The sequence below is a fragment of the Staurois parvus genome, unplaced genomic scaffold (assembly GCF_062004578.1).
Source record: "Staurois parvus isolate SC_StPar_1 unplaced genomic scaffold, SC_StPar_1.0 ptg000207l, whole genome shotgun sequence".
Classification (NCBI taxonomy): domain Eukaryota; kingdom Metazoa; phylum Chordata; class Amphibia; order Anura; family Ranidae; genus Staurois; species Staurois parvus.
In genome coordinates, this window is record NW_028318003.1 from 2,510,103 (window position 1) to 2,532,314 (window position 22,212).

The following is a 22,212-nucleotide window of genomic DNA, read 5'->3' on the forward strand; positions in this document are numbered from 1 at the left end:
ACGTGATTCCGGAGCCTCAAAACCACCCCTTTCATAGTTACATAGTTAGTCTAGCTGGAAAAAAGACAAAAGTCCATAAAAAAATAAAAAAAAGTTATAATCCTACACCCACAATTGATCCAGAGGAAGGCAAAAAAAACCCAGCAAAGCATAGTCCAATTTGCTCCTGCAGGGGAAAAACTTTTTTCCTGATCTCGAGAGGCAATATTCCCTGGATCAGCTTTACCTATAAATGTTAGTATCCAGTTATATTCTGTGTATCTAGGAAAGAATCCAGGCCTCTTTTTTATATTGTGTACATTTAGGAAAGAATCTAGGCCCTTTTTTAAAGAAATCTACAGAGCTGGCCAGAACCAAATCTAGAGGGAGTCTATTCCACATTTGCACAGCTCTCACTGTGAAAAAAACTTTCCGTATTTGGAGATTAAATCTCTTCTCCAGATGTAAAGAGTGCCCCTTGTCCTCTGTGATGACCTCAGAGTGAACAACTCTACACTGAGTTCACTATATGAACCACTGATGTATTTATACACGTTGATCATATCCCCCTTTAATCTCCTCTTCTCAAGAGAGAATAAATTTGATTCCTTTCATCCTTCCTCATAGCTGAGCTCTTCCATGCCTTTTATTAGTTTGGTTGCCCTTCTCTGCACTTCCAATTCCCCAATGTTCTTTTTGTGAATCAGGGCATAAATACTATATATGCTGGACAGAATGGATAATATGAAATGACCCAATATTTATGCTGGAAAAGTGTAGAGCAGTGGTTCTTAACCTGGATTCGATCGAACCCCAGGGGTTTGGTGAGTCAGTCTCGCGGGTTCGGCGGAGGTGAAGACCCACACCCGACTCATATGATTCGTGATGACATGCCCCGCTTGTCCATCATTGGCTGCAGGTGGTCACGCAACATCGCTTAGCCCAGTGGTCGGCAAGCCGCGGCTCGCGAGCCACATGCGGCTCTTTACACGCTTTAATGCAGCTCTTGTGTGCTGGGCGCCCGCTCCCCTCCCTCCTCTCGGGCGGCAGGGGGGGATGAATTACTATATGGGGGATGAATTACTATGGGGGATGAATTACTATATGGGGGATGAATTACTATATGGGGGATGTATTACTATGGGGGATGAATTACTATATGGGGGATGAATTACTATATGGGGGATGAATTACTATGGGGGATGAATTACTATATGGGGGATGAATTATTATATGGGGGATGTATTACTATGGGGGATGAATTACTATATGGGGGATGAATTACTATGGGGGATGAATTACTATGGGGGATGAATTACTATATGGGGGATGAATTACTATGGGGGATGAATTACTATATGGGGGATGTATTACTATGGGGGATGAATTACTATATGGGGGATGAATTACTATGGGGGATGAATTACTATGAGGGATGAATTACTATGGGGGATGAATTACTATATGGGGGATGAATTACTATGGGGGATGAATTACTATATGGGGGATGAATTACTATGGGGGATGAATTACTATATGGGGGATGAATTACTATGGGGGATGAATTACTATGGGGGATGAATTACTATATGGGGGATGAATTACTATAGGGGGGATGAATTACTATGGGGGATGAATTACTATATGGGGGATGAATTACTACAGTGGTTCTTAACCTGGGTTCGATCGAACCCCAGGGGTTCGGTGAGTCAGTCTCGCGGGTTCGGCGGAGGTGAAGACCCACACTCGACTCATATGATTCGTGCAGTAAATATTCATTATTATGTTTTTGTTTTTGTGTGAAAATCATGTTTTAATGGTTTTGCTCTTTGTTCTTAACGGTTTTGTTCATTTTGTGCACCTATGTATAAATATATACCTAAATATATACCTATGTTTTGAATTTTAAAAATCATATTTTATTTTTCCAATTAAGAAGGGTTCGGTGAATGCGCATATGAAACTGGTGGGGTTCAGTACCTCCAACAAGGTTAAGAACCACTGGTGTAGAGTCTGTCAGGAGCTGGATGCAGGCTGCTCCAAAAGGCTGCTGATAGACTCTACACTCATCCAGTATAAAAAGTGTGCAATTCCATATTCTCCATTGAGAACTACTGCTACAGGGTGGCAGGGCTGCACAAAATCACATATAAATACGTGATTTTGTATTTCCGAGTAGGGGGTGCTGACATTACCAATTGTGGAAGGAAGTTTCACATCCTAAGAACTCCCTACCCATAAACCACTTCTCTTCAACTTCATTGAATGGCCATGTGTCTTTTTAAGTGACCTGAGACTAAAATTTTTTCCCTATGCTAGAATCACCATTTAGATGTTTGTTTATTGCAATCATATCTCCTTTTAAACATCTCTGCTCTAGGGAGAATAAGTTTAATGTATGTAATTGGTCCTCATAATTGAGGTCCGCAGCCCCCTTAGCGGTTTTGCTGCCCTTTCTGAACTCTCTCCATTTTCAGCACATCCCTCTTGAGGACTGCAGACTAGAACTGGATGGCATACTCAAGATATGGCTGAACCAGAGATTTGTATGGTGGCGGGATTATAGTTTTATCACTTCAGTACACACCATTTTTAATGCATGCTAATAGTCTGCTAACTTTGCTTGCTGCATCTTGGAATTGCATGTTATTTCTAAGTCTGTGATCTACTAGGACCCCCAGATCCTGTTCCATTGTAGATTCCCCAGAAGTTTTCCCCCTAGCATGTAACTTGCATTCATATTTTTAATCCCCAAGTGCATTACTGTACATTTACCAATATTAAACCTTATTTGTCATGTAAGTGCCCACACCTTTTTTTATCAAGGTCTTCCTGTAAGGCTGCCATATCCTGTTGTAAGGTTGTTACCTTGTTTAGCTTTGTATAGTCAGCAAACACTGATATTCATTCCTACCTCTGTATCATTTATATATAAGTTAAACATAATTTGGTCCTTGGACAGAGCCTTGGGGTCCACTTACAACTCCAGACCATTCAGAAGATACACTACATATCACCAACCTCCGGGCGGATTCCTGTAACCAGTTTTCTATCCAGGTATATAAGCTAAATGGTAAAGGCAACACCAAGAAGCTGGTTCACAAGCATCCCAATGTTCTGTAATTAATTTTGTTGCTTTGAACATTCCAGTTAGTTTTAGTTTTAGATGACAAATGGGATTGACTTTTAGATGGAGGAAAAAAAGCCAGAGTGACCTATAATAATTTTGCTATGTGGATCTTTATTATTGCACCATTGTGTCAACACATTTAAAATCTGAAATAATAACCTTTCGCCATGATTTAGAAACTGAAGAATGTGCATGGTGTCTATTAACTCTTATTAACCACCTCCTGTCTGGCCGTTGTATATAAACGGCCAGACGGTGGCAGTGCAGGGTCCGGTGGCCGTTTATAAATGGACTCCCCGCCCCCTGCTTGTGCGCGCTACCTGGGAGCACGCAGCACTGCGATCCAGTGCCCGCTGTGTCCTCCGAACACAGTAGAACACTGAACGTCGTATGGGACCTCTGTGCGAGGTCCCAATCATGTGATCACTGATTGACCAATCAGTGATCACATGCAGAGTAGTAAGCAAGATGTCACTTCTGACATCATTACTTACTACATGTAAATCTGTGAATGATCACAGAGATCACATGGTACAAGGCTATTGACAACAGCCTTGTACCATGTGACAAGCTGTGACCAATCACAGCTCACAAAGTATTTCTCAATGGACGCAAGAATGCAGCCAGAGAGAAGGAGAAATGATTGCTTTTAGAGCCTTTATGGGTATAAAAGCAATCAGTGTAAAAAAATCTTCATCACTCCCCACAAGTAGTACAGTGTCACCATGGTGACGCTGTACTGATAGGGTGACAGTATGTGAAAAAAAAAAAAACATAACATAAAAAAATAAATAAAAATGTGAAAAGAATTTAAAATTGTAGTTTTTGGTTATAAACTAATTTGGGTTATTTTTTTTTACTAAAAAGATAACGGAATAAATTTTGGCCAAGACTTATGATGAAATATTATTTATTTTCAAAATTTTATAAGAAAAACACTTTTTTTCAAAATAGAATGTTACTTTTTAAAATTTTTAAATTTCCCGCCAGTTCCGGCCCCCGTACGTCCCGTACGTTTTGACACTCGCAGGGACCAGAACCCGGAAGATGCATGCCGGCATCGGCTGGCGGAGATGGCCAAGGATGCTGCAGGGGGGACATCACGGGAGCGAAGGACAAGGTAAGTGCAAGAGGAAATCCCAGAGCAACGCTGCAGTGCAGGGTAATCCTGAGTGTAGCTAGGGGTTACCGCTTTTGGTACTGAAAGTCAACCCCGAGCTACACTCGGGAATACTGCCAGGGAGGTTAAAAAATGTGCTTGCATGTGGATTTTGGAAGTCAGCAGAGCTTCGCTAATCTAAGGGCTCGTTCACACTTGACTGTTTTACCAACGCTTGCCAAACGCCCCTATCGCGTTTGGCAAGCGTTGGTCTGACATTTGCGGAACATTTTTTAACGCTCAGCAAATGCTCCGCAAACCCCGTATGCGCGGTTTAGCGGCAGTTGCTAGGCATTTGCCGAACGCTAAAAACGCTCCGCAAACGCCTATAATGAAGTTTAAATGGTGTTACCGCTCCGCAAACGCCCCGCAACCGCATCGCAACCGCGCCGCAAACGCCCGGCACCATAGACTAGAATAGGAGGCTTCAACGCCTCCTGACTCGACCAGAGGGGCGTCCATTTTGCCGCGACATGACGCTAACACTCCCATTAGAACAGCATCATGTGCTACAATGTGCAGACTTGTCAGAGGCATTTGGGAAGCGGTAAAAATGCTTCTCAAATGCCTCTCTGCTGCCTGCACACAACGCTAGTCTGAACGTAGCCTAAGGCAAAAATTCCCTTGTAAAGTTAAAATTTCCTTGCAAAAGTAAACAACTTATTCGCCTTTAGTGAATCAGCCCTACTGAGACTGATGCATCCTGTCACCTGGAGATAATATTAGATATTTGTATTAGTCCTCAGCAATCAAATGTAAGAGAGAAATCACACCGTATTTGCTGACTGGCTGTTGTGCTGCCTCAAGGTTTGTGTCTGGACAGACAATGCACAACAACACATTTTGGCAGTGAGAAGTAGTATTCCTGGCCTGTGCAACATCTCAATTCAATCAATTTGTCAGCAGAGTTCACCACAGTATCTTGATGCATGCCTACTGCCCTTTCTCATGCAACCAAATGCTTATGGTGTAGCAACTGCTACTGCTAAAAAGACCATAGTTCAAGTTCAAATCTTATTCAAGAGTTGTCACCCCTCTCCCTCTCACTGCATTAATGAAATTATTATCATACTGCATATATTAGTTACATAAGAATTTAAATTTTACAAGTTTGAAATATTGTGTAAGGCATTTGTGTGTAAGCCAGGTGCCACTCGTAATGGGAAGATGTCACTGGGTCCTGGAGCACAGCCCAGAAAAAAAATGATTTTCAGTGTGCTGTATTGAACCACTAAGGACAATACATGGGTGTGATCAAACTCTTGTATTGAGTAAATGTCTATTGAAACAATTCTCACAGTATTTATTTACTAAATTCAAACAATGCAAAGCACATTTTACAAAGAAAACAGCAAAATGTTATTATGCACCCTTATCTCAAGAATTTGCTGTTACTTTTTTCAGAATCTTTGAAAGTGAAAACAATATGTAATTAGGGAAATGTAACAGCTGTGTGTTTCTACTGCATATATTTCTTGATGTTGAACAGTATGTAAATATTATGCAAAACATATTCTTCCAACTGTGTTTGACCTGTAACTTATGTTTTTGCTTTTTATCAAGCTCATAATGATATCTGAGGCAGTTATTATGATTAAAATATATATAAATAAATAGAACCTTTGTCTGATGTTGAATTCTGTTTTACTTTGGTCAGGACAAGAATCATAAATAGGTTATGATTTTATCTGAATTAGGAGATTCTCTTGCTTAAACTGAACACTGAGCTGAATTTAATTGACCTTCTACTTCAGTTGTGGCTTTCTTTTTGGTATTATGACAGCCACCTCCTCATGAGCACGGAGTTTGTGGTACAGACTTGACTCCTTACTCAAATCTCCCTACGTGTAGGTTCCAGTCTTTAATCACTTGCCTACCGGGCCCTTTAACCCCCTTCATGCCCAGGCCACATTTCAGCTTTCAGTGTTGTTGCACTTTGAATGACAATTGTGCGGTCAAGCAACATTGTAATCATATGAAATTTTTATAATTATTTTTTTCACACAAATAGAGCTTTCTTTTTGTGGTATTTAATCACCACTGGGGTTGCACTATAACAAAAAATTAAAAAAAAATGAATTTTTTTCTTTGTTTCTATTATAACATTTTGCAAACAGGCAATTTTTCTCCTTCACTGATGTGCGTTGATGAGCACTGACAGACAGCAATTATGGGCACTAATGGGTGGCACTTACTGGCGGCACTGCTGGGCAGCACTGATTGGTGGCACTGCTGGGCACTGGTGGGTGGCACTGCTGAGCACTGTTGGGTGGCACTGATGGGCGGCACTACTGCCCACTGATTATCAGTTTGGATGTCCTCCGTGACATTTGCTGGTTATCAGCAGTACTTTCCTCACGCTGTGACAGTGTGAGTAAACTGCTGCCAATAACCGGCAACTGTATTTATTTGGACACTGGACACAGCTGAACATGTGGTAAAAGCCCGCTGTGATTGGCCTTTTAACTAGTCATGTGATCAGCTGTGTCCTACGGAATCAGTGATCAATGACAGTGCTGGGTACAGGGGGTGAGTTCTGGGAGAACGTCATATGATGCCCTCCCAGAACTGGACAACCACACTGTAGCCGTCATTCAGCTATAGCGAGGTTGTAAGGTTAAGTCTTTAAAGTGGTTCTAAAGCCTTAAGGTTTTTCACCTTAATGCATTCTATGCATTAAGGTGAAAAACCTGCTGCACTGCAGCTCCCCCCAACCTCCCCCATTTTTCTAACCTGAGCCAGATCCGATCCAGCGATGTGTACAAGAACAGCAGCTCTAGCCACTGTCTCCCTCCTCCTTAGGTAAATTAATAGCAGCAGGAGCCTCTGCTGTCAATCAAATGCCGTAACATGGGAGCAGGGCTGAGCTGCCCGCTCTGTATCAATAGACGCAGACAGGATGGCTCAAGAGCAAGCCCGCAGGAGTGCCCCCATGGAAAGCAGCTTTTCATGGGGGCGCCAGCCAAAAAGGAGAAGCCTGGAGTGCCAGTGGGGGACCCCAGAAGAGGATGAGCAGGGCTGCTCTGTGCAAAAACATTGCACAGAGCAGTTAAGTATAAACATGTTTGTTGTTTTAATAAAAAAAAATGAAGGTTTATTATCACTTTAAGGAAGACACCTGAGGATCAAAAATACAGCTTAAGTACAGCTATCCTTTGCAGTGAGTTAGAGTATTCTTTATGTTATTTGAGAACGCACAGATACATTGGGGTTGATTTACTAAAATTGGAGAGTACAAAATCTGGTGTAGCTCTGCATAGAAGCCAATCAGCTTCCAGGCTTTATTGTCAAAGCTCAATTGAACAAACTGTAGCCAGAGGCTGATTGGCTACCATGCACAGCTGCACTAAATTCTGAGTGCACCAGTTTTAGTAAACCTTCCCCAGTATCTCCCTAAGTCCAACATTTGCAGGAGGCAAAGAAAATATCCAACTAGCTTTAGCCCATTCCTCCCACACTCTTCAGTCCATTGTTTCGGAACCTTTTTTCAGTCAAAGCACACTTTAAAATGATGCATCTCGAGGAACCCCATTCTAAAATGTAAAAAAATAAAACTAATCATTTTACATATCACAGCAGCATCTACACATATGGACCACCCAGCATTAGAGGTAATTTATTCCTCCACCTTTGCACACTGGTACTGACTAGTATGCTAGTGTTTCTGATCTCCTCCAGTTTCTCTCCCTCTCTCTGCTAACAAGACCCCAGTGCTGACAGAGGGTCAGGGGAAGGGCCAACAAGGATGCCATGTCAGCACCCAACATCCTCCTTATCAACAATAATGATGTCATTGGTTGCTAGGATGCCAGTGGCTGACCTGTACAGTGGCCAAGGATGTAATGCTGCACAATAAAATCCTGGGTGACAAAAAGTCAAGCTTGAACCACTTCTTGACTTTTAATACTTCATAAATTGTCTACTCAGAACAAGCATGCAGATCATCCCAAAGTCTGTCATAGGCTGTGATCGGTGTTAAATCCAGTTTGAACTTCAACTAAGAACAATTTTATAGGGGCTTACATTATTTCTCTGCTGCCTGACAAGGCTCTTGCAGGGCTACCTCTCACACCTTTAGTACTGAGTGCTTCCACAATACTATGTTTGCACATTAGACACAAAAGCTCCCTCTCTGTGGGATTTTAAGCATTGCATTTTTACAAGTTAGAAGCAGTGTTGGAACAACTAAGCATATGTGACTAGCTTCTGGCAAAGCCTGTTGGAATGCATTAATGACAAATTAGCTTGGCAGATGTTCCGTCTACAGTGGATGACTGTCAGGAACTGTAGAAATTATCTAGTAACAGCTCACTTGTGAAAAATTGCAAGATTTTAGCATGAGCCTTGGTCTTCAGGCGCTGGTCTGCAAGATTAACCAGACAGCAGTTACCAATGGTAGAAGTAGGCTTCCTCAAGGAAGATATGCAAGAAAGCACCTCCAGGTTTTCCCCAATGGCACTCACAGGAGCCATGTAGGGATTTCACAGAAACACAGAAGAGGTAGCAAAACATATGTCCTGAATCAAGGCAAGGTCAATATCAGACAAGTAGCTAACGCCAAACAAAGAGCAGATAAGCCAATGAACGTGATGCCAGAGAAGGCTCAAGAGTCAACGTTTGCATCATATCAAGAAACTGGGATGAGAACAACAGGAACGTGGACATAATTAGAATATTCAGCAACATGGGCATGTACTAAGGAACCTTACATAGTGATGCCCACAAGCCCTCACATATGGACTCCTATATGTGTAGGCCTTCCCTGACCCCAAAAACAAGACAAATATTCCTCACGGCTCAATCCAACTAGCCAGCATACATCAATAGCTTAAGATCAAACTTACCTCTTTAAAGGTACAAGCCCAGAGTCAGAGACCTAAAGTGCACCAATTTAATGGAAACAGCAAAACCAGAAAGTGGCAGTCACTCAGATCAATTTATAATCAGTAGAGACAAGACAAACATGACTACCACAAGTCACAGCAAATAACACACACACACACACATATTAAAAAAAGGGCTTCCCAGTACTCAATACAGCTGGCCACACATAGGATGTTACTCTAAACTTTTAAAAATAAAAACCTGAGTTTTGATATGCAAACGTCTTGATATGCAAACCCTACTGACATTATGCTGTTGTTGGAAGTGTTTTTATATTTACAGCAACAACCAAAGGGATCCTACTGCTCCATTGCTTTTATAACTGTGCAATAGAACTTCTGAAAGCAATTTAAAAATGTAGAGGTCTGTATGCATACATTCTTAACATAATACAGTAAATAGAAACAGTATACTGTATTTATTCTAAAAAGCTCTACTAATTCAACAGCAACCATTGGGATTCAGTTTAGTGACTTTGCCTAGGCAAAGATTAGGTCATCAGTCTGATACAGTCATGAAGAAAACTTTTCTCTGTAGCTGTGGCTGATTTTAACTCCCACAGCTCTGGAAGACAGCCACTGAGAATGGTATCTGGCAGCTCTTAGAAGGTACTGAGGGGAAGATTTTTAGCAAAAGCAGACACATGGAGGTAATGGGATACACCCCATTACACATACCTAGTGTCTATGGTGCTGTATCCATGATATTCTGTGATCATCAGTGTATTGTGATTACACCCATTGCACTATGCCTACTTCTACGTAGTGTTTTACTAGCTTATTACCCTAAAAGCTGATTTCCCAGGATGACATCATTAAAAACATGAAAAGCAACTTATTAGTTTTAAAACTAAAAGGAAACCTATCCTGAAAGAAAGATATAGGCTTCCACTGCTGATATCCTTCTGAACATTTTATTTGCCCGGCAGGCCCTCAACCTTTTGTTTCATTGCCTATTATATTATATTGATTCTTGTATACATTTTTTTTATATTTTCCTAAAGTGAAAGATGTACAGATTGAATTGACACTATAATAGAACATATGTATATATATATATATATATATATATATATATATATACATATATAATATACATACATACATATATATATATATATATATATATATATATATACACACACACACACAGTGAGGAACAGAAATATTTGAACACCCTGCGATTTTGCAAGTTCTCCCACTTAGAAATCATGGAGGGGTCTGAAATTCACATTGTAGGTGCATTCCCACTCTGAGAGACAGAATTTAAAAAAAAATTCAGGAAATCACATTGTATTATTTTTAAAGAGTTTATTTGTCTTGCACTGCTGAACATAAGTATTTGAACACCTGAGAAAATCAGAGTTAATATTTGGTACAGAAGCCTTTGTTTGCAATTACAAAGGTCAAACGTTTCCTGTAGTTCTTGACCAGGTTTGCACACACTGCAACAGGAATTTTGGCCCACTCCTCCACACAGATCTCCTCTAGATCTGTCAGGTTACGGGGCTGTCGCTGAGCAACACTGAGGTGTCCTTTTATGACACAGAGAATAGCTGAGATTCAGAGGATTGCTGCTATTCTCTGGTCATTCACAGTTTATGACACTCAGGAGAACATGTTCAGAACTTCACTGGAGATCTGTGTTCTCCCTCCAGATTCTGCAGCCCAGAGCTGGAGAATCGGAGGGACCGCAAACTAAGCAGAGATAATTTACCTCTGCTTAGTAAACTGATCTTTTACTGTAATCTCGTGAGATTATAGTAAAATCAGTCATTTTCCAGTGTTTGTAGACCGTTCTCCCTTTGTTTGGAGAACTGATCTACATATGCTTCATAAACGGCATTCACAGGAGAACTGTGTTCTCCGAGAATGCCGGAGAACTGAGCAGTGATCTATTACTGCTGGTTCATAAACGGACACCTGAGTTTCAGCTCCCTCCAAAGATGTTCTATTGGATTTAGGTCTGGAGACTGGCTTGGCCACTCCAGAACCTTGATATGCTTCTTACGGAGCCACTCCTTGGTTATCCTGGATGTGTGCTTCTGGTCGTTGTCATGTTGGAAGACCCAGCCACGACCCATCTTCATTGCTCTGACTGAGGGAAGGAGGTTGTTGCTCAAAATCTCACAATAAATGGCCCCATTCATCCTCACCTTAATACAGTGCAGTCGTCCTGTCCCCTTCGCAGAAAAGCACCCCCAAAGCATGCTTCACAGTAGGGATGGTGTTCTTGGGATGCAACTCATCCTTCTTTTTCCTCCAAACTCGACGAGTGAAGTTTAGACCAAAAAGTTCTACTTTGGTCTCATCTGATCACATGACTTTCTCCCATGCCTCCTGTGGATCATCCAGATGGTCATTGGCAAACTTCAGACAGGCCTGGACATGTGATGACTTGAGCAGGGGAACCTTCCGTGCAATGCATGATTTGAAACCATGACGGCACAGTGTTCTACCGACAGTGAGCTTTGAAACTGTGCTCCTCCCTTGTAGTTCTGGGCTGAATCCTCACCATTATTATCATCAGTGATACCCCAGGAGGTGAGATCTTGCATGGAGCCCCAGTCCGAGGGAGACTGACAGTCGTCTTTAGCCTCTGCCATTTTCTAACAATTGCACCAACAGTTGATCTATTTTCACCAAGCTGCTTGGAAATTGCTCTGTAGCCCTTTCAAGCCTTGTGGAGGTCCACAATTTTGTCTCTGGTGTCTTCTGACAGCTCTTTGTTCTTGCCCATGGTAGTAGTTGGCGTCTGACTGACTGTGGGGTGGACAGGTGTCTTTAAAGAGCTCAGGCAGGTGCTACTAAGTTAGATTAATGAGTGGAGTAGAGGTGGACTTTTTAAAGGCACAGTAACAGGTCTTTGAGACCCAGAATTCCCGCTGTTTCTTAGGTGTTCAAATACTTATGTTCAGCAGTACAGGACAAATAAATTCTTTAAAAATCATACAATGTGATTTCCTGAATTTTTTTTAAATTCTGTCTCTCAGAGTGGAAATGCACCTACAATGTGAATTTCACACCCCTCCATGATTTCTAAGTGGGAGAACTTGCAAAATCGCAGGCTGTTCAAATACTTCTGTTCCTCACTGTATACAGTTGCAAGAAAAAGTATGTGAACCCCTTGGGATTACGTGGAGTTTTGCATGAATTGGGCATAAAATGTGCTCTGAACATCATCTAAGTCACAACAATAGAACACAGTCTGCTGAACATAATACTACACAAACATTAGATGTTGCCATGGTTTAATTGCACATAACATGTAAACATTCACAGTGCAGGGAGGAAAATGTATGTGAGGCCCTAGCTTAATGACTTCTCCCAGAGCTAATTGGAGCCAGGAGTGAGCCAACCTTGACTCCAATCAGTGTGATGATATTGGATGTGTTGCTGACAGCTGTCCTGCCCTTAAAAAACACACACCTGTTTTGGGTTTACTGGTTTCAAGAAGCACTGTCTGATGTGAACCATGCCTCGCAGAAAAGAGCTCTCAGAAGACCTACAATCAAGAATTGTTGACTTGAATGAAGCTGGAAAGGGTTACAAAAGTATCTCCAAAAGCCTTGATGTTCATGCGTCCACGGTAAGACAGACTGTCTACAAATGGAGAAAGTTTAGCACTGTTGCTACTCTCCCTAGGCGTGGTCGTCCTGTAAAAATGACTGCAAGAGCACAGCGCAGAATGCTGCATGAGGTAAAGAAGAATCCCAGAGTGTCAGCTAAAGACCTACAGAAATCTCTGGCACATGCTAACATTTTTGTTGACACATCTACAATAAGGAAAACATTAAACAAGAATGGAGTACATGGGAGGACACCAAGGAGGAAGCCATTGCTGTCCAAAAAGAATATTGCAGCACGTTTGAAGTTTGCAATGGAGCACCTGGATGTTCCACAGCACTACTGGCAAAATATACTGTGGACAGATGAAACCAAGATTGAGTTGTTTGGGAAGAACACACAACACTCCAGGGCCTGGACGGATTGTTGTCATTGATGGGAAAATGAATTCCAGAGTTTATCAAGACATTTTGCAGGAAAACGTACGACCATCTGTCCGCCAGCTGAAGCTCCGCAGAGGATGGGTGATGCAACAGGACAATGACCCAAAGCATACAAGTAATTCAACAAAACAATGGCTGCAACAGCACAGAATACGCCTTCTGGAGTGGCCCAGTCAGAGTCCTGACCTCAACCCGATTGAAATGCTGTGGCATGACCTTAAGAGAGCGATTCACACCAGACATCCCAAGAATATTGCTACACTGAAACAGTTTTGTGAACAGGAGTGGTCCAAAATTACTACAGATCGTTGTGCAGGTCTGATCTGCAACTACAGTAAACGTTTGGTTGAGGTTATTGCTGCCAAAGGAGGGTCAACCAGTTATTAAGTCCAAAGGTTCACATACTTTTTCCTCCCTGCACTGTGAATGTTTACATGTTATGTGCAATTAAACCATGGCAACATCTAATGTTTGTGTAGTATTATGTTCAGCAGACTGTGTTCTTCTATTGTTGTGACTTAGATGACGTTCAGAGCACATTTTATGCCCAATTCATGCAAAACTCCACGTAATCCCAAGGGGTTCACATACTTTTTCTTGCAACTGTATATATACACACAGTGGGTAAAATAAGTACACGTCACCACTTTTCTCAGTAAATATATTTTTAAAGGTGCTATTGACATTAAAGTTTCACCACATGTCAGTGGCAACCCATGCAATCCATACATACAAACAAATCAAAACAAATGAGTTCAGAAATTAAGTTATGTGTAATAAAAATGGAATGACACAGGGAGACAGTATTGAACACGCTAACTGAAATTTATTTAATACTTTGTACAAAATCCTTTGTTGGTGATAACAGCTTTAAGACACCTCCTGTATGGAGAAACTAGTCGCATGCATTGCTCAGGTGTGATTTTGGCCAATTCTCTCACACAGTCTTCAAAGCTTGAAGGTTCTGTGGGTCTCTTTTATGAACCCTTTAGTTCTTTAAAAAGATTTTTTATTGGATTCAAGTCAGGTGATTGGCTGGGCCATTCTAGCAGATTTATTTTGTTTCTTTGAAGCCAATTGAGTTTCCTTGGTTTTGTGTTTGGGATCATTGTCTTGCTAAAATGTCCACCCTTGTTTCATCTTCATCATCCTAGTAGATGGCAGCAAATGTTTATCAAGAATGTCTTGGTACATTTTTCCATTCATCCTTCAATAAAATCAAATTTGCCAGTACCATATACTAAGATGTTCCCACCTGATCTACTGGGATTTTCACGCACAATCATCTCTAGGGTTTACAGAGAATGGTCTGAAAAAGAGAAAATATCCAGTGAGCAGCAGTTGTGTGGATGGAAATGCCTTGTTGATTTCAGAGGTCAGAGGAGAATGGACATTCGATTTTAGTTGCGACATTCAGATTGTAAGGTCAGAATTCGGTGAAAACAACATGGAAGCATGGATCCATCCTGGATGGGGGGATATTTTCTTGGCACTAGCAATGTTTACCTAATAAAGTGGCCGGTGAGTGTATATTTAGTGTGTGTGTGTGTGTGTGTGTGTGTGTGTGTGTGTGTGTGTGTGTGTTATCCATACTGGATATGTGATGTGTAAAATTATAATCTAAAGTTCTTGGGCATACCTTGTATGGGAAGAAGCTTGCAACTAATTGTTTAGTTAGAGAGAAACTATGTACAAACCACTAATCATTTCTTTTACTTTCATAATAGCCCTAAAGCTAGTTCCACATTTTTGCGGTGAGGGATGCACACAAAATCGCACACATTCCCGCAAAGCACAAAAATGTGCATCCCTTTTGAAAATGCTGAGTAAAATGTACAATTTTCATCTACAGTAGCAGGTAAGCACATAGATTGTTTCCTTTGCTTATTTTTGTCTTTAGATTAGATTAAAAAAAATATGTTTGTACAGAGATTATTGCCAAAACAATGCTATGTTCATCTCCCTCCCCTGCCCTCAAAAATATGTTATTTCAGTATTCTAAGCAGTAATAAAGTTATTACTGAATCAGTAGACCATAGCTAAAATGTAAAAACTGCTCAGGTCAATAAGAGGTATACAGACTTAGCAGCTCAAGTGCTCAATACCCAGACTTATGGAGTTTATCTAGCTTGCTCTCCTTTCACATCTCTTTTCCAGAGCGTTGGTGTGCCATGTCATGTTTCTACCAGGGAATACAAAGTGATTAACAATTTCATATGTTTTTTTAGCAGTTAGGAACTGAACGGATTTGTTTTTTAACTCTGCTTTTGATTATACTGGAATCAACCAAAACAATTTTTATTAGTAATTCTTAAATTATTTTCACATTGTGCTTTATAGTTCATATGTATACAAATGCCAGTGTTCAGTGTTGCTTAGGCTCAGTGACTGTGTTTTAAATAAAAAATACATTGTAAAATAAACTACATGAATTGTAATATCACTGTTTATAAAACACAGTGAAAAACTGAAACTACGTACATTGCTACACTGAACAAAACAACAGGATATTCTTAGTAGAATATATTGCATTATACCCCATTTATGCATTAGACCAGTGTTTCTCAACCAGAGTTCCTCCAGAGGTTGCTAGGGGTTCCATGAGCAATGAGCAATTTCTGCCTCTCAAATAAGCTCCCACTGACACCATTGATCTTTTTATCTGTAAGGGGGTAATTTTTCCCAATATATGTAAGGAACATTCTTCCCTCTGACCATCACGCTAATGTATCATGGGTTGTAGATACAGTGATTTCTAGAAGGGGTTCCCTGAGACTGGAAAGTTATTTTAAAGGCTGTTGAAAAGGTTGACAAAGGCTACATTAGACAGTCTCATAGCAAGAACACAAAATGATATACGCACCGTAGTCCATATGTTATATAAATCAATATATAATCTGTGCCATACAAATGAAAACCTCAATGAGTATACTTTTGAAGTAAGTCCCCAAAGCCCAAATGAAGCAAGGACACCAACAAAGTGTCAGCACTGAACTGGGTCATAAGTAGAGCAGCAGACTGGATTCCCATGTGCAAGTCCTAGCTTCAGAAAAAGGCTTGTTGGTAACACAGTGATAGTTAGAAATGACACTTAATCAGCTCTGATTAATGCAGGCTCAATGCAAGGGCACTTAAAAAAACAACTGTTTGCACCATATATGTGTAGTGGTGTGCGTAAAAACGCAGCACAGTGTAAACATGTAAACTTTGCAACTACCAACACACACTTTCAGCTGAGTATTATACCAGAGTATGCTGGTGTGACTTGGCTCTTGCTCTATTTCATACCACACATATGAATATTCAGTTTTGGCACTTTAAAGCAGAACTTCACCCTAAAAGGTAAGCTCCGTTAATTGTCCTCTTCCCCCTCCTCTTCCACTTTATTTTTTTTTTTTTTTGGGGGGGGTCTGGAGTTACCTAGGCGATCCCACTGGAAGTTCTTCCCCCCTCCCCCCCACCTGTAACTTCTTAACTTCTTGGAACATGTCACAGGTCCTCCTTGCAACTTTACTCACTTATGTACAAAGGGGAGCCGGCTGTGAAGCTGTAAGGAGTCACAGCCAACTTCCCACAGTTACCATGGCAGCACCGGTGACCTGAAGACTGGCGAAAACCCAGTCCGGTGCGGGCAGCATTGGATCCATGGACAGGTAAGTGTCTCTGTTAAAAGTCAGAAGCTACAGCATTTATTGCTGCTGACTTTTCATTAAAAAAATACTCTTTAAGTTCTGAACCATATTAGAAAACTGAATGGATTCAGGAGTTCTGGACTATGTTTTGTGCGCAAACACTAATTACCCAGACTGACATTCCCAATAGAGACAAACATTCAATTTTAAAATTGATTTGAAAAAAGACAGACTTGAAGATACATGTAATTTTATCTAAAAAAGTAACACCCACATGTCAAAGTGCTTTTTAGTTACTGGCTCCTTTATACATATATTTACCAACCAGGATAATGATTATGTAATTAATGAAAGTGATGCCTAAACAGCAATGGTATTGGTTAATGGTATTTAAGCTTAAAAAAAAATGTTATAAACTGAAATCTTATATTATTTTTCCATTATTTCAATAAAATCTTACAATACACTAAGCATCCGTCCATTATTTATTTTAAATTTTTGTTTCAGGATAGACCTATATTTATCCTATGTGTGGTTGACTGCCAAGGACATGACACACTTGAGAATAATGTGAGTTTATTTAAGAATAGCAGATGCTGCATCTCTCCAGCCATAAAATATAATCTGCAGGTCCATTTTTGCAAGAAAATGAAAATAATATAAATAAATACTATTAATGAAAATAAATATGTCTGCTATGTTATTACGCGTTGATCATGTACAAATAAATTATGGCTTTGGCCTTTGTCTCCCAGCTCTAAATCTAAGACAACAAATGAAATGAACTGAACTGCTGCATAAAATACAAGCAGATGCTGCAGTCTGCACTAATTTTGAGACAGCTCCGCATAGCACACAGAGAATGACTCACATAGCACTTGTATTTATTGACCTATTCATTCCAATACACTCTACTGTAGGCATCAGGAAGTCTGGGCAGGCATTAGGAATCTGCACACGCATTCCATTTGAATTCTACTGTATAAGAGGCTTCAGGAAGTGAACAGCTCCTTTACCCACTACTAGTATATATCTGGGAACAAAGATTACAGAACTGGCACAGTTGTTAATGACAGAAAGGTCAATAGGCTGCATTCCCAATTAATGCATTCTGAGGGAGCTCTATAGATAGCTTGACATTTGATCCAAAATTGGTCCAACATTCCAATATTACTGTCAAAACACTGCTTACACAAACATATGATATTTTCCTATATGGTATCCCCCAAATTGTATTCTCTGGCACTAGCTAAGAGCAGTGACTGTGTATGTGATTCCTCTATTCAGACAATAATAAAGTCCATACATCTACAAATATTCCATATAATTAGTACTAAGGGGGAAACAGAGAAGACAAACAATCCTATTGCCAACACCATGGCTGACTAACTAGAAGAAAGAGTGCAGGCAGCGCAGCACTGTCACCATTCTGTCCTTGATGGAATCGGAAAGCAGTGGATTCAGATCTCAGATCTCCAAGTTGAATATTTGCAGTCTAAGCTGTAGGATACATTTTTTGGAATTCTGTGAACTGTTTGCTATTGCAAAAGAGCCATTAGAATGGACAGAATGCAATATTGAGATTAAAGATGGCTGTAATTATTGTGGTGGGATGCAATGTGTACACTGTTTGTACTATTGTCTCTGTATAAAAGCCTTAAAAATCATATGGAGGTTTTTTCCCTCACTATAAACTTACAACACGCTAAATATGGCATGATGCACTTTAATATGTATTTTTTATACCGCAAAACAGCTTCTGAATTAGATAGTGTAGGTATTTAGAAATACTCCAGGAAAATGAGATTTAAATAGTATCACATGTTCACAATTAGCAGCTTTAAATATTCTAGGCAATTAAACACTATTACAAACATGACAAAGTGTATTTTTGGGATAAAATAATATTCAGTAAGACCCCTTGGCCTTAATCTAATACCATATACATTGCTTTGTAGATGCATTTCCACTTTATCTCTCTGTACATTGGCATTTAATAAAAAGCAATACAAAGCACTGCATAGCTTTCTCACAGGCATTTCCAACTGCTGAATATTGTTAAGCTACCTGATAAATAGAGATGAGAGTCAGGACTGCCACTTCCATGGGTTTATCTGGGGTACCTCCAAAGATAAAGAGAAAAAAAAAGGAAAAAAGAGACAGAGGCCGTCAGAGAGTTCCTTATGGTGTAGTAGTTTGACAGATAATTGGATGACATAATGATGAAAAGGTAAATTGCAATGGTGTACTCCCATCTGTGAGGTTGCTGAGCTCCTTAACGGGGGATCAGACAACCTGGAGTGAAAGGAAGCACACAGGTGGCGCAAACACCTAGCGCATTATCCAAGGTTTATTATAAAAGAAAAAAAGGCAAAAAACCATACTCACACAATGAAGAAAATGTAAAAACCGAACACCAGAATGATAGCCTACAATGATGATAGGGTGTCCAACTGGTGGTACAGAAAACCACAATGATGGCCTACAATGATGATAGGGTGTCCAACTGGTGGTACAGAAAACCACAATGATGGCCTACAATGATGATAGGGTGTCCAACTGGTGGTAGTCGGCCTGCTGACGTGTTTTGGGGACGTACCCCCTTCCTAAGAGCGGAAGTCCCCGAAACTCATCAGAGGGCCGATCGTACCACCAGTACGACACCCTATTATCATTGTAGGCCATCATTGTGGTGTCCGTACCACCAGTATGACACCCTGTCATCATTGTAGGCCATCAGGATTTAACATTTTCTTCATTTTGTGAGTATGTTTTTTGTCTTTTTTCTTTTATAATAAACCTTGGATAATGCACTGTTTGCGCCACCTATGTGCTTCCTTCCCAGTTTAGATGATTTCCCAGTCTGAGGAGTGCTGCACCACTGAGAATTTATCCAACTCATTAAACCCCCTGCCCTCTTCCTGGCATTCATCCCCCCTTTTGAGGAGCTGTTTTTCGTCCAGCCTGGAGTGAAAGCCTGCAGGGAATATGTCTTTCCCTGCACAGAGTACGGTCACTCTCGATGTTCAGTGGGGTGATCCGGATGATCCTACGCTCTGTGGTCTCAGGATTCTGGTGTGTTCATGAAAAGAAGTTTATGAGCCTCAAAAGGTGAGAAACTAGTGTCAACAGAGACGCCCAAATATGAAGGAGAAGCTGAGAAATGGATTCTGCATTGATTCAATATTTTTTACTCACATTATATAAGACATCGTCAATGTGTTTTGTGGCAGAAAACGCTCTAAACAACTGTGATCTGTCTCTCATGCTGTTTGTAAGTGTGATGGTTCATGGTGAACCCCTGGGATTTGCTATGTTCACAAATTGCTCACTCTTGCACAAAATGTTTGCAGGTCTGCCATCAAAAATATGGAACAGCCTATAGTGCAGTGCAGCTTTTTCTTTAGTCAGCTGGATCACAAGAACCATGTATTGACAACCCAGACCCACTTTCTATAACAGGATGGGTTCACCGCAGTCATATTTTCAGTGTGTGCTGGACCTGTTAGGAACAACTGACAATTCTGAGTAGAATGAGATACTGTTTTTTTATGTTTTTTAATTTGGACATTGGTACATATCCCCCATTGCAGTACATGACTTTCCATGCCTTTTGTTTGACAATAGTTTGCTTATTATCCCTACAAATGGGCAGAAATAAATAAAAAGATTCAATACTTATAGACTTTAATAGAGTTCACCATGGGTTAATAGCGCATCCCTGAGATTTGTGTAGTTTGCAAATGGTAAACTGTTGCCTTTTGCATGTTTACCACCAGAAAAAAGGAACAATCTTTACCACTTGAAGTCCAGAGACTTTCACCCCCTTCCTGTCCATGCCAATTTTCAGCTTTCAGCGCTATCATGCTTTGAATGACAATTGCATGGTCAAGCAACACTATACCCAAATTTTTATAATTTTTTTGAGACATATAACTTTTTTTTAGTATTTACTCACCACTGACATTTTTCTTTTTTTGCTATATAAATGAAAAAAGACTGAAAATTTAGAAAAAAAAATAGTTTTTCTTATAAAATTTTGCAAATAAGTAATCTTTCTTCATAAATCTTGGCCAACATTTATTCTGCTACTTTTTTGGAAAAAAAAAATAACGCAAATCAGTTTATAGAAAAACAATTATAATTTCTCAAACATTGCTTTTTTACATTTGTATTATATTTTTTATATTATTATTTATGGGGTTTTTTACATACCTTCACCCCAGCAGTACAGTGTCACCATAGTGACACTTTACTACTTGTAGGGGGTGATCAACTATTTTTTTTTTACACTGATTGCTTTTACACCCATAAAGGCTATAAAAGCAATTATTTCTCCTCTCTGGCTGCATTCTTGCAGCCATAGAGAAATACTGTGAGAGCTGTAATTGGTCACATCTTTTCACCTGGTACAAGGCTGTTGTGAATGGCCTTGTACCATGTGACCTTTGTGATCATTCACAGAATTCACCAGTAGTAAACAATGATGTCAGGAAGTGATAATGTATAATGTATAGCCTTTTCCCTGGTCAAGAGCCAATAATTTCAAAAAAATGGATAACCCAGCCCCCTTTCAACAAAAGGGTAGGATCACAGCAGCCATATGGTCAGTGTGTGCTGTTAGAGAGAGCTGACAACTCTGTATAGAGATACTTTTTACATTTGTATCTATATATTTATGTATTTATTTTATTTTAGCATTGGTTTCTATGCCTTTGTCCAGCAACAACTTGCTTATTAGCCCTACAAATGGGCAAAAATAAACAACAAGATTCTCTCTACATGGACTTCTGTGAAGTTCATTGCAGAGTTTGAGAACTTCAAACTTTAAGCAAAATTTGAAAAACTGTTTGCAAACCAAATCCAAGCAGATCTACCTATCCCTACTCAATGAAGCATGGGAGCAATAAAACATGCAATTTGTACCTGGAATATTTTAGCTACCGTATTTTTCGCTCCATAAGACACACTTTTTCCCCCCAAAAAAATGGGGGAAAATGTCTGTGCATCTTATGGAGCGAATATGGAGCGGCCGGCCCGGTATTCCCGCCACCGCTGTGTTAGAATACCGGGCCGGCTGTTCAGCTCTTCTGTGCTCCTCGGTCCTACCTGATCCTCATTCCAGCGCTATCATCACCGTCTTTTCTCCCTGGCGCCGGCATCTTTACTGTGGGCACCTGGCTGTGACAGCTTGCAGCATCACAGCCAGGTGCCCACTGCGCATGCACGAGAAGCGCTGTGCTTTGAATGGTGAGGCAGTCTTCTGGGACCTGTCACGTGTCCAAGAAGACAGGGAGGGAAGACAACTCCACGGAAAAGGGGGAGCAGGTACCTGTCAAATTCGGGTACCAGCTCCCCCCCCTGCACCCCAAAGGTCCGCAGTCTCTGGTCATTCCCTGTACCATGTCTGCAGTCTCTG

The 22,212-nt window shown here is 40.5% G+C and overlaps 1 protein-coding gene across 6 annotated transcripts in view; it reads right to left on the reverse strand.

Moving 5' to 3' along the window:
• Positions 1–22,212, reverse strand: part of GRIK4 (glutamate ionotropic receptor kainate type subunit 4) — a 475,013-nt gene that overhangs the window by 419,391 nt on the left and 33,410 nt on the right. Inside the window, exon 2 of one of the 6 annotated variants that reach the window (XM_089678553.1) lies at positions 18,861–18,907. The exons of 4 other annotated variants lie outside the window; for them this stretch is intronic. The gene's annotated coding sequence lies outside the window, so the exon portion shown is untranslated. Of the gene's footprint in view, positions 1–18,860; positions 18,917–22,212 lie in introns of all 6 variants that reach the window. One more of the 6 variants, XM_089678552.1, reaches the window with a different exon arrangement.